The following is a 13,114-nucleotide window of genomic DNA, read 5'->3' on the forward strand; positions in this document are numbered from 1 at the left end:
AGGCATCACTTTAGACCACATCGAGAAAAACGAAGGCAGGCGATCGTTTGCCAAAGTGATGTTAAATTGCTTGTGGGGTAAAATGGCACAACGACCGTGTTTACCCAAGACGGAATATTTGACCGAACCTTCCCGCTACTTCCAGATGATTCACGACAAAAAACCAAATACATGAAACACGTGGACGTCGTTCGCGAGGATTTGATCTTGGTCAATTACGAAGAAGATCTGGACTTTGTACAAGACGACCCTTTTGGAAATGTCATCATTGCGGCTTACGTGACAGCTCATGCTCGCTTAAAATTGTACGAAGCATTAGAACTGTTAGGAGATCGCGTCCTGTACTTTGACACGGACAGTTGCATTTACATCCATCACCCGAGTCAACAGCACCCTGACATCGAAGGAGACCGTTTAGGAGCCTGGACAGACGAGCATCCCGACGACAAGATTCTAAGTTTCGTCAGTGGCGGTCCCAAAAATTACGGCTACGAATACCGTGACAAACAAGGAGAAGTACACACGACGTGCAAAGTGAAAGGACTGACTCTGAATTATCGTACCAGTCGAATGGTCAACTTTGGGGTATTGAAAGAAGCCTTGCAATCCGGAGAGGATGGACACTTTAAAGTGACCACCTATCAACCGAACAAGATTGTACGTTTACCCACTCACCACATCGTCAGTCGGCCCTTGGAAAAAGTCTATCAAATCGTGTACCAGAAGCGAGTTCGACTTCCCAATCATTTCACCTTACCGTATGGACACGTCGGTATTGGTCTGTATATAAAAATGAACCCTAGGCAAGACCGATAGTTCATTGGGACTACCAAGACCAAGCGGACAAGATTAATACTTTCAGAGAAACACAAAACAAGTTGTTTAGAAAGGCACAATTCAAGTGTGAGGCTTCGGAAGTGGAATGCGATTGTGGGCCTTGCGATGGGTACGATGTTGTACCTTGTGACCTTAGCGATGCCGTAAAGCATCATGGGAACTTTGTTCTCACTACCCCTATCATGGAAAGTGATGCTGTGCGTGTCAAACCTGAGGGATGCGAAAGTGATGCCTCTCGTCCTCTTGGACATTTTACTGGGTTTCGTTTTAAAGGGGAATGTTCACCTTCACGTCTACCCCCCTACGGATGTCATCCAGCCCTGAGCAAACTCCTGCCGATGTCACTCAACCCTCATCGATACGAACCTGTGAAAGACGAATATTCGTTTCCTGTGCGTTTGTCGGAATAGTGCGACTTTGAAAATCATCTTCAATCGTTCAAAGGAAAATGGCCTAAGTATCTGGGAGGCCCGACCCCCGAAGAATTAGCCAGAGCCGGATTTTTCTACTTGGGCGAAGGAGATAAAGTCAAGTGCTTCAGTTGCGGTGTGTCACTTCACCACTGGGAACCGCAAGATTCGGCCTACGTAGAACATGATCGATGGTCACCGAATTGTCATTACTTACCCTTAGTGGGACCGAGACATTGAAGTAACTTACCATAATCTGTTCATGGATACTTTACAAGAGAACATTCGTGCTTTACCTGTGGAGCTGAGAGAACGCATTTACCGACAGCTGGTCAAAATACAAGTGAAACGTAAAGAACAATTGCATCGGTTACGTCACCAGATCTTTAACCACTGGTACCTGAATGGTATAAGAAACCTGATTTGTCAGAAATTGTTTCAGTGGTCAGACATTGTTCAAAACTTTGAGGTCGCCAATGATGTACATGTTCATCATTTTGGTTACTTCGACATTCACTTACTGCAACGTATTGAGGAAGACGGGTTAAAGGATTAGCAACATTTGTTACGTGGAATCTGCTTAGCGGAAGACGAAACTTTTAAACGAACTCTGACGTTTCAGTTACAGTACGTAACATTTAAATTCCCTACTGGAGAACGAAGATCTCTGGCTAGAAAGTACGTGTATTGCATCCGAAAAAAAGAGAATATAAAAACAGGCTGCCATGCCACGACTTATGTCACATGTCATTGAACAGATTCCGTGGAAGGAACTCAATGACCATATTCAAACCGTGGATCATTACCATCGATAATTACAAGAACTGTATCCATTCAATTTGGGACGACAAGTGGTGTGTGTCTTAGTGACTTGTTTTCTGTGATTTCGTTTACCAGCCGATTCCATGTGGACTCTTTACGATCAGTACTTACCACCTCAATGGCCTTAAATGGTCACGAAAAACACCTTTTGCTCAAAGCCTTGCGTTTTCATCTGGATACTTCTCGACCTCAACAGGAAAAAAAGATTCGTCAACTTTTAGCTACCCAACACGTGTATGACGAGGTGTGTGTAGCTTGTGACTTACATCCCCATTGGACAGATGTCCGTGCCTGGAAAGAATGGGGTTTTGAGGCTTGGATCCAAGAAGTGGCCCAGTATGCACGAGAGTTGTTCAAGGAAAAAAGTTACTTTTCAACCCGTGTTAGTGACGGTGCCAGAAGAACCCGTCACCCAGGACAGGACTGTCGTGGACAGGCCTGAAAGACCCTTTCGGGAGGACACTTGTGTGACCTTACCCCCTACTATAGAACTGGTTAGAACATTACCCAAAACATGTTGTTGTACAGACACTTGTGTTTATTCCACGTTAATGGTTATCATGTGCCTTTTATCCTTGTACTTAAGCCTTTGGCTTTTATGTATTTTTGTCTTTCGTATTCATGTTTGAAAAAAAACATTCAATAAACGTGTGCTGAAAAAGGTATATAAACTCTTGTCTTGTTTGTTTTCGTGTCACAAGTGACATTTCTCACACTATGGCTACCTCTGCTGTCTCTGCTCCCTCTTCCTCTATTGTCAAAGTCATCGACGAACACTTAGATCGTGCCAGTTGGGAGGCTTTGTATCTTCGCCATCCCTTTAACATGCTCATTGCCGGACCTAGCGGTTCAGGCAAAACCGAATTCGTCAAACGTTTGATCGAACATAAACATCATTTGATCGATCGGCCACCTCAGCGGATCGTGTGGTGTTACAAAGAGTGGCAATCGGCGTACATCCTCTTGCGAGAAAGTCAAGGCGATTCCATCGTGTTTGTGGAAGGCATTCCTAAAGAAGACGACAGCATCGTCTCTGACTCCCGTCTAACCCATTTGGTCATTTTCGACGACATGTTAGGAGAAGACGAAGAAGAAATTAAACTGTGGTTCACGCGCAAAGGGCATCACCGTAATGCCAGTGTCGTTTACATCACCCAAAATTTGTTTCAACAAAGTAAAGTCCATCGCACCATCAGTCTCAATTCGAATTACGTGGTCTTGTTTAAAAGCCCTCGAGATAAATCGCAAGTGCAAGTCTTAGCCAAACAGTTAGGAACGCCTTGGCTGACTCAGGCGTACGCCGATGCCACTCAAACGCCACACGCCTATTTACTCGTCGATTTGAAACCTACGACCCCCAAGGATTTGCGATTTCGTACCCACTTGTTTCACCACTGGTGCTAAGACGGAGGGCATGTCCTGTACACGTCTCCGTCCTCGACTTAATTTCACTCCACATAAAAAAATCTATTAAAACCTCAGACCCTTTTTCGTCTGTCTCACACAATGTGAACATGACGTCCCTTCAGTCGCATCTTCCCGTCAAATTGATTCGTGCCTTGTATGGCATCAGTTGAGAAAAAAATCCACAAATACGAGCTCGTGTCTTAGAAGCTAGTCTCAAAGAAGTCTTACGATGGTTCAAGGTGACGGCACGCCAATTGCACCAAGGAATCATTCAGATTCCGCATCAAACCAAACGCTTTTTCGATCGAAACAAAGTCGCTTTGGTCCCACTGGCCGATCCCAGCATCGACACTCAAACCGAAAAACAAATCATTTTGAAACCTGGAGGGAGCGGTACTCTAGGAGGGGTCATCATTCGCTCTCTCTTAAGATGGGATCCTAATACTCCCAAACTTCTCCCCAAGAAAAAAGTCCAACGAAGCCCCAAGAAGAAAAAGAAAAAGATCATGTCCCCAAGAAGAATAACTTCTTCAGTGGCGGGACCCTCCTCTGACCAGACACCACCACCCTCCGGAAAAAGTAAAGAAACCCTCAGAAAAAGAAACAGAGAAAAAGTCCCCAGAAAAAGAAAAGTCCACAGAAGAAAACTAGTCGCAAGAGAGGCACTTCGGCCAGGACGCAACCTTACACTCGCAAACCACGACCTTCCACGGCAGTGACTGCGTCTCCGGCAGCCTCACGTTCATCCACTTCTCCATTAATGACACCAAGAACTGAAGAGTACTTGGAGACGTTGATCACACCAAGATCTTCTCCGTTGATGACCCCAAAAAGAACTTCCCCAGTGGCAGGGCCCTCCAATTTAGTGGCAGTGGCTGCTGCTCACAAAGTACCTTCTCCCAAAATCAAAGTCCAAGAAAGATCGGGCATGTTACAAAGTTTACTGGATTTGTCCAAGCAAGAACTGGCTCGATTTAGTCCGTTACGTACCCCTGCACGACGTGTCATGCCTGTCCTCAAATTGATACGACGTAAAGACAATCAGTGGCGACGCGTTCCAGTTTAAAAAAAAGGTGTGTGACCAAGTAGGGTATCAGTGTTTTTTGGTGCTCCTGAAGACTCAAAGATGTCACCCTCCAGAAAACCCCAAGGAAAGAAAAGGAAAGGACTACCACCACGTTTAGTCAAACATGGGGACAAGTTATCTGTCCTGTCCAAGGCTTCTTCACCTCTACGAAAAAAACTCATTCAATCGACCTCCAAAGAGGTCATCGATACCTTGTGCGAATGTTGTTTGAACGTCTTGAAAGGTACGATCCCTTTGTCCAAACACCAGAAACAATGCTTAAGCAAGCATCGTCACGTTCTTCGCCAAATGGTTCAAAAGAAAATTCCCATTCGTCAAAAGAAGAAGATGTTGGTTCAACGTGGAGGCATTTTACCCCTCTTGTTAGGTCCCATACTGAAAGGAGTCTTGGGAACCATGTTGGGAGGACTGGTGGGAGCAAGATAAAAAGTCCCTCGGAAGTCCCAAGATCTCAGAATCGACCCCTGACAACCCCATGGAAGGACGAAAACTAGCTTTAGTGCCTTACAAACGATGGATGGAATAATATCGGTGGCAAGAACAACGCACCCCGCATTTACCTTCCAATTACAATTTGAGCGAGATGTCCCAGTTACAACACGAATTGCAGTCCTTGATGGATCGCCAAGATTTGTCCGAAACAGAAAAATCGCAAAAGTACGGTCAACTTTTGCAACTTCTGCAACTCTTTCACCAGAAAGCTTTAGACGAAAGAGCTCTACCCACTCTGAAAGATTTTAAGACCCTGATGAAAAGTCCAGCACCATCATCATTACCACCACCACCACCACCACTACTACCATCCTCAGGGGTCACCAGAGATGCTACCCCACGAAGGCCTGAGGAAGAAGAGATGCGAGAAGTGTTTCAAACACCGTCAGCAGCTCCCATTTCGAGTAAGATTGCAGCATCCTTGTTGACCCCGTCCCCCACACCCCAACGAGAAGAAATGAAAGCTTGGGTTAAAAAGATGATGTCCACTCCTCCTTCGACAGAAGTGAAAAAGAAAGAAGGGAAACCAGAAGTGAAAAAAAGAAAAGAAAACCAAGGAAATTCCATTGCCACATCCACCACCACCACTACCTTCGACTTCTACTCCCGTAGCCCATCGGACACGTAAATCCGTTTCCAAACCACCCTTTCGTCCCACCCAAAGTAGCATCACCGAAGAGTGGGTGACTTATTAACACAAAAAAATGGAAAAAGTCTTAGCCAGCATTTACTACGATCCCTCTCATCCTGCAGGTTACGCAGGAGTTCAAAAATTATATCGTGCTGCCAAAACGCGACTGAAAAGTCTCCGTTTACCTCAAGTGCAACGATGGTTACAAGAACAAGCTACCTACACTTTACACAAACCCATTCGACGCAAGTTTGCCAGAAGTCGCACCCGAGTGGAAGGCATCGATCATCAATGGCAAGCCGATTTAGCCGATGTCTCTCATTTGGCCAGCTACAATCGTGGCTACAGATATTTGTTTTGTGTCATCGACGTCTTTTCCAAATTTGCCTGGGTCGTGCCCTTGACTTCCCAATCGAGCAGCGAGTTAGTGCGAGCCCTGCAACGGGTGTTGAAACAAAGCGGTCGTCGCCCTCTTCGATGGCAAACGGACAAAGGCACCGAAGTTCTGAACCAAGCTTTCCAAAAAGAATTAAAGAAACGTGACATTCATTTTTTTTTACCGCTGAGAATACCGAAACCAAAGCCAGCATCGTGGAACGTTTTCAACGCACTTTGAAAGAACGCATGTGGAAATATTTTACGCATCACCACACTCTGAAGTACATTGACATCTTACCGCACCTGGTGCAAGCGTACAACCAATCTTACCATCGAAGCATCAGACGTGCCCCGCAAGAAGTGACTCCCGAGAACGAAGTGTTGGTGTTTGAGCGCCTGTTTGGTACGTACCCGACGAGGGCTGTCCCCAAGAAAAGTGGAGAGTTGTCCGTAGGAGATTGGGTGCGCATTGGCAAAACCAAACGCACTTTCGACAAAGGTTACTTACCTAACTGGACGACCGAATTGTTTCGCGTCACTGGACGAGTGCATAGTCGTCATCCTACCATCTATAAATTGGAAGACATGAACGGAGAAGTGCTCAAAGGAACGTTTTATTTGCCCGAGTTACAACGTGTGACCAAAAAAGAAGACGACGTGTACGACATCGAAAGCATTCTCGAACGCAGAAGCCGTAAACTGGGCAAACGACGTGTCAAAGAAGTGAAAGTACGTTGGAAAGGATATCCACCCAGTTTTCATTCTTGGATCGACGCTTCGCAAGTCATCGACTATAAAAAGAAGTGACCATCATGCCCTTTCACACAGATGCAGCTACGTCGACCACTCCTTCACCTAGTTCTTCTGTGCAAGATTTACAAAAACAACCCTTGTGGGTGTGATGCAGAGAACGTGTGCCTAAAACGCAAATCGTCTTTTTCTGCCAAATCTTCGTGGTGTATCGTGGCAAACGGACAAAGGCACCGAATTTCTGAACCAAGCTTTCCAAAAAGAATTAAAGAAACGTGACATTCATTTTTTTACCACCGAGAATACCGAAACCAAAGCCAGCATCGTGGAACGTTTTCAACGCACTTTGAAAGAAGCGGGGCAGCCATTGCCAATTTGAGTTTGCAACAAGGAGACAAACAATTGTGGACCATTTTATTGAGCAATTGCATCGGTTACCTGCTTCCTAATCCCTCCCTGAAATTCTCTTCCAACGGGAAGCAAGGGAACCTTGTGTCCAATGCCAGTGCCAGTCACCACTCCAACCACAACCAGAACCCCATTTTGGGTGGAGACACGCCTCTGACATCCACTATCCCATCGGACAGCCACAGAACTCTGGAATTATGAGTCACCAAAACCAATTTTACTTAACCTTACCCAGTGACAGTTCCATGAAGGTGTTTCCCCACAACACGTTGTGATGTTACACGGCTAAATTACCTCAGGCCATCCAGTCAGATCACGAAGCCCATTGGGAAGTGGCTTTGGTAGAAATTATTCACCCTACACAAATCCAAAACATCACCGAAAAGCAAAACACTTTTGAGGTCGAAATCCTGAACCAACAATTACAAGAAGCCATGAATGACATCGGGTTTTCAGGGGACACAAGACCATCTAACAATTCACCCTTCAATATCTACACCTTGAAAATTCCGGCTGGATTTTATTTTAGTGGTCAACATTTGGTGGACACCATTGCTTCCAGGTTCGAGTTAGCCTTTGGCAAAGCCCTGAACAGAGTAAAAAAAAGTGTCACCCTGGAGTACCATAAAGTGGCTCGTCGCTTACAGATGAAATTTCGGGACACCCAAACGTTGTCCATCAGTTTTAATCGTGACTTGTTTGATATTTTAGGTGGAGACACAAAAATGGCTCCAAATTTTAAACCGAAGATCAACAGCAATACGGAATTTTACAAGTTTTCTCGATTCCCTGTAGAACTGAACCAAGGACTGAATTTGATCTTTGTGTACTCCGATGTGGTGGAGTATAACGTGGTGGGACACACCTCTGTGCCGTTACTGCGTGTCATTCCTTTCAAAGTGGATAGTACCACGACCAGTGACCAGGAAGGTGGAAACACTTACCATGTCCACCGCGAATTTGTCCATCGTCATTATTTGCCCGTCAGCAAGTCGTATTTGGACACGGTCAACATTGCTATAAAAGGAGATTTGGGACAAAATATTCCATTCACCCAAGGAAAAGTCACGGTGAAACTCCATTTTCGAAAACGGTTTTCCCACGACTCTTAAGTCATGTATCCAGTGTACCGAGGGGTTGCTCGACAGCGAGGACACGGTTTAGGAGATATGTTAAAATCGGCTTTTCGTTCGGTGGCCCCAGTCTTGAAACCGATGGTGACACGCGGATTGCACGCCTTGAAAGATGCGTCACTGACGCAAGGCAAAGAATTTCTCCAAAATGTCATCATCGACAAACAAAACCCTAAAGAAGCCTTCATGAGGGAAGGCAAAAATGTCTTGCTGCAAACGGGCAAAGACCTTTTGGGCCGACGAGACACACCTATAAATGCCCTGCACACTACCGAGTCAGGCATTCAGCAAGGATAAGGCAGAAAGAGACGACGAAGAAAACACCCTTTCACCAGACTTCAAGCTAGAAAGGCCAAGGAAAGAAGAACCGTTCGAGACTTAGACGTTTTCGATTATTGAGACACAGAAAAAAAATGATGCACCGAGAGTCTTGCGCCTGTTCCAAGACGGAACTGGATCTGTTTGCCATGCCACCCACCATGATGACCATGCAAGAATCCCAATGGGTGGAATTTCATCCCGTCTCCTCATTGACCGATTCCGCTCCCATCGAGTTTGAAATCAAAGGACAGCCCGAAGATTACATCGATCTGAATGGCAGTTACTTGTACTTGAAAGTCAAAGTTCAAGATAAGGATGGAAATACTATAGACACTGAGCTAGTAGCTCCCGTCAACAATTTCATGCATTCCTTGTTTAGCGGAGTGGACTTGTACTTGAATAACAAACTAGTCAGTAGCAGCATGGATACTTACCCTTACCGAGCGTACCTGGAAAATCTCTTGACGTACGGAATAGACGCCAAGGACACTCATCTCAATGCCTGTGTGGTATGGGAAGCTGACGATGCAGGCCAGTTTGAAACATTCAAAGGTGCTGCAGACAAAGAACACAATGCGGGATTTGTAGAACGAAGAGACAAAATCAAAGACGGACACAGTTTAGAACTGATGGATCGTTTGCATTTGGACACGTGGTTGCAAGAAAAGAATTTGCTAAACGGGGTGGATGTCCGCCTGAGACTGAATCGGAGCTGTACCGCTTTCCATTTATTGGCGGATAGTGACGATAATTACAAAACCAAAATCCAAGAAGCCAGACTCTACGTACGCCGCGTGGAAGTGTTACCTAAAGTGGGAAACGACATCAGTCAGACGTTGAGCAGAACGACCGCCAATTATCCGATCCGAAGTGTGGAACTGAAAACCTTCACCATTCCTAGGGGACAGCGATCCATGATAGAAGATCATCTGTTCCAAGGACAGTTACCCAAACGTTTAATCGTTGGTATGGTCGAAAATACAGCCTTCAACGGAGCTATCGCTAAAAATCCTTTCTACTTTCAACACTTTGACGTGTCCAAAATCGAAGTCAGTCGCGATGGCAAGTCCTTGTGTACCCGACCTTTCGAACCTAACTTTGACAAGAAGAATTACTTGAGGTCGTACTTGTCCCTGTACGAAACCACTGGACAGTTAGGAACCAACACCAGTCACGGCATTACGTACGAGGATTACGCAGGAGGTTATGCTTTGTGGGCTTTCGATTTCACTCCAGACCAAGGCAGCGACGAGGGACCTTTCCACCCTATAAAATCCGGCCAGATTCGTGTGGAACTTCAGTTTGCAAAGCCACTGGACGAGACAGTGAACGTCATCCTATATGCAGAATTCGATAATACCATAGAAATTAACAGTTTGAGAGAAGTCATTCTAGATTACTAGAAACCATGGAAGACTGTTATCCCTCTTTACCTAGTGGAGAAACTTTGGACATGGAATGTAAGGAGACCGTGGAAGGAGAATCCCAAGACAAAGACGATGAAGTTATTATGAAGTCAAGATGGCCAGAACAAGAAGCCCATTTAGTCTCCTGTTTTGCCAAACACTTGGTGGAAAAAATGACGGAATTGATCAAGAAAAATTGCTATGGATGTCAAAACGATCATCCCAGTCAAATTCAACACGATAAATGCCTGATGTTGAGTCAAGAAGAAAAATTGGACGAATATCTGGACGAGGCTTGGAGTCTCATCTCGGACGAAGACGTGTGGCACCAGTGGTATAAAGACTTGCGTGAACATTCTTGTCCACCATTAACCAATCAAGAGATCCATCGTATCGAAGCTCTCCTGAATCAGAGTGAGGAGACAAAACGAAGAAACGGTTATTTGTCAGACATTTTCAAGCAAAAAGTCAGGATCGAATTGATGACTTATTATTACCTGTGAAGAAGAAAACACACAAAACAATGGATACCTGGGAACTTTATTACCTTTTGAACCACAGCTCATACACAGCTTCTTGGAATCCTGTCGTCTGTGCTAAAGATGAACTCCCACATCGCAAACCTCAAGACCATCAAGCTTACGTGATCAACACGGACGACAGTCATCTCCCAGGAACCCACTGGGTAGCCGTCTACTTTCCTCAAGAAGGATGTGTGGAATATTTCGATTCGTATGGATTGCCTCCTTTGGAAGACGATATTATTGACTTTATGAGAAGAAATGCTCAAACCACCCGATTCAATAATGTGAAATTACAAGGCACATATTCCTTGGTGTGTGGACAATATTGTGTGTATTTTCTGCATCATCGCAGCCTGGGCTATTCCTTAGAACATTTAGTGACTCATTTTGATCCTCGTTCTTCTTCAAGAAACGATGTGAAAGTAGATCGATGGTTTTGTGACCATTATGCTTATCTTTTGTCTCAAGCTAGGAAACGTAGTGTCCATCAATGGCCTAATGATTTCCAACAGTGGAAATCACAATTTCATTCACAACGTTGTCAGCCCTGTTTAAGGTAGATTGTGAATTGAGAAAAAAATGTTTGTACTTTTTTTGAAGAAAAAAATGTTTCATGTTATCATGTTGGATTATTGTTTAAAATATGTTAGAGTTGTTGTTTAGTGTTAAGTGATTATTGAATAAAAAATGTTGTGTTTTGAAAAAATGCCTTTGTCTTTTGTTTAGCTATAAGAATGTTGGATTGATGCTCTTTAATTTCTTACTATCCCTCTCATGACACTCATTGAACGTTGCGGCTCGAAAACCGTGGAGGGGATGTTTTCCTTCACGTCCGCGCTTTGACTTTAAGAACCGGGGTTGTTTCCAGTCTAACCATCCATTGTCGACTCATCCTCCTACGAAGATGTGCTCCAAACTAGCTAAGCTAAACGAAGCCTACGTGAATTTGCATAGGGTCAGACACAGTCTGATACCGAAGCCAGAAGAAATAGAGAATGTGAGAATGCTAAAAGTCACTGAAGACCTGATAGAAGAGCTCTTCAGAGAAGAAGTGAACAGGGAGAAAGAAGAATGGACAGAGAAGTACAGACTTCAGAGACAGCAACAACAGCAACAACAACAACAACAGCAGCATCAGCAGCAACCTGAACCTGACAGAGGCTTTGTCGATTGTCGTATCGACACCAAAGAGTTCTTCTTCTCTTTCCGAAGAAGCAGACCTATTGCCAGAAAGTCTATCCTCAGAGGACATCGCATTCTTAGAAACTAAAAAAGATTGCCATAGCAAACAAAAAAAACAAAAAAACAGCCCTTTTCAGGTCTACCCAATACTCTAGAAAAGAAATAACCATCCATTTCCCAATGTGTAGCTAGAGTAGTGTGAATATAAACACTAACTTTTTTTTAATAGTAGGATTTTTTAATAGTACGAGTGTATGTGTTTGTGTATAAAATTGTGTGTTTTGTAAGTGCTCACGTACGTTGGTATGGATAGTAGATTAAGATGATGTTTGTTTTTTTGGCTGTTTGAGGTGTGGGGAGAGTAGATTTGGGGTTTGATTTGATTGATTTGAGTATGTAAATAGTTTATTGAAGTGATTAATGAAAAATTTTTTACAATAGTAATGGGTAGCATAAAAAAGTGAGAGAGTGTTTCTTTTAGGTCCGCGCGTTGTTGTTTTTGGTCATGATCTAGGTAAGATCAATTTTATTTTTTTAGGGGATGTTTTCCTTCACGTCCGTGCTTTCACTATAAATTGAAACTGGTTCGGCAGTCTAGCTACCCTTGTTGATTGATCAACACCATAAATGAACACCAGACTGGCAAAACTGTTGGAACTTCATGTGCATCTGGAATATGCCAGGCACCTGTTGAACGAACTGGCCGCGGAGGCCATTGTGGAAGAAGGAAGGATGAGAGAGGAGGCGGAAAGAAGAAACAAAGAAGAGGAGGAGAGAAGATACAAAGAAGAGGAGGAGGAGAGAAGAAACAAAGAAGAGGAGGAAAAGGAGAGAAGAAGAAGAAATTTCAGAATCCCAGAAACCGAAAATTGGGATTCTGAAGCCACATATCCTGCCTCTGCTCTCTCCCCCCAATAAGTAAAAAGTAACTGGGGAACAAGATGTGTATGTGGCGCCAGGCCTGGAAGGTGCCACCATTAACCAGGTGTCCATGAAGTTCCAAAAAAAAACAGCCCTTTTCAGGGCTACACAATACTCAAGAAAAGAAATAACCATCCATTTGCCAATGTGTGTAGGTAGAGTAGTGTGAATATAAACACTAACTCTTTTTTTCAGAGTGGGAGTGTATGTGTTTGTGTTTGTGTTTGTAACTGCTCATGTAAGTTTGTGTGAATGGTAGATTATGGGTTTCTTTACTGTTTCTTAGCGTATGTGGAGAGTATAGTTTGGGTTTTATTATATGAAATGAGAAAGTAGGGGGATGTTTTCCTTCACGTCCGCGCGTTGTTTGGTCATGATCTAGGTAAGATCAATTTTATGTTTTAG

The sequence above is a fragment of the Sinohyriopsis cumingii genome, chromosome 9, assembly GCF_028554795.1.
Source record: "Sinohyriopsis cumingii isolate HCF-2022 chromosome 9, ASM2855479v2, whole genome shotgun sequence".
NCBI lineage: Eukaryota > Metazoa > Mollusca > Bivalvia > Unionida > Unionidae > Sinohyriopsis > Sinohyriopsis cumingii.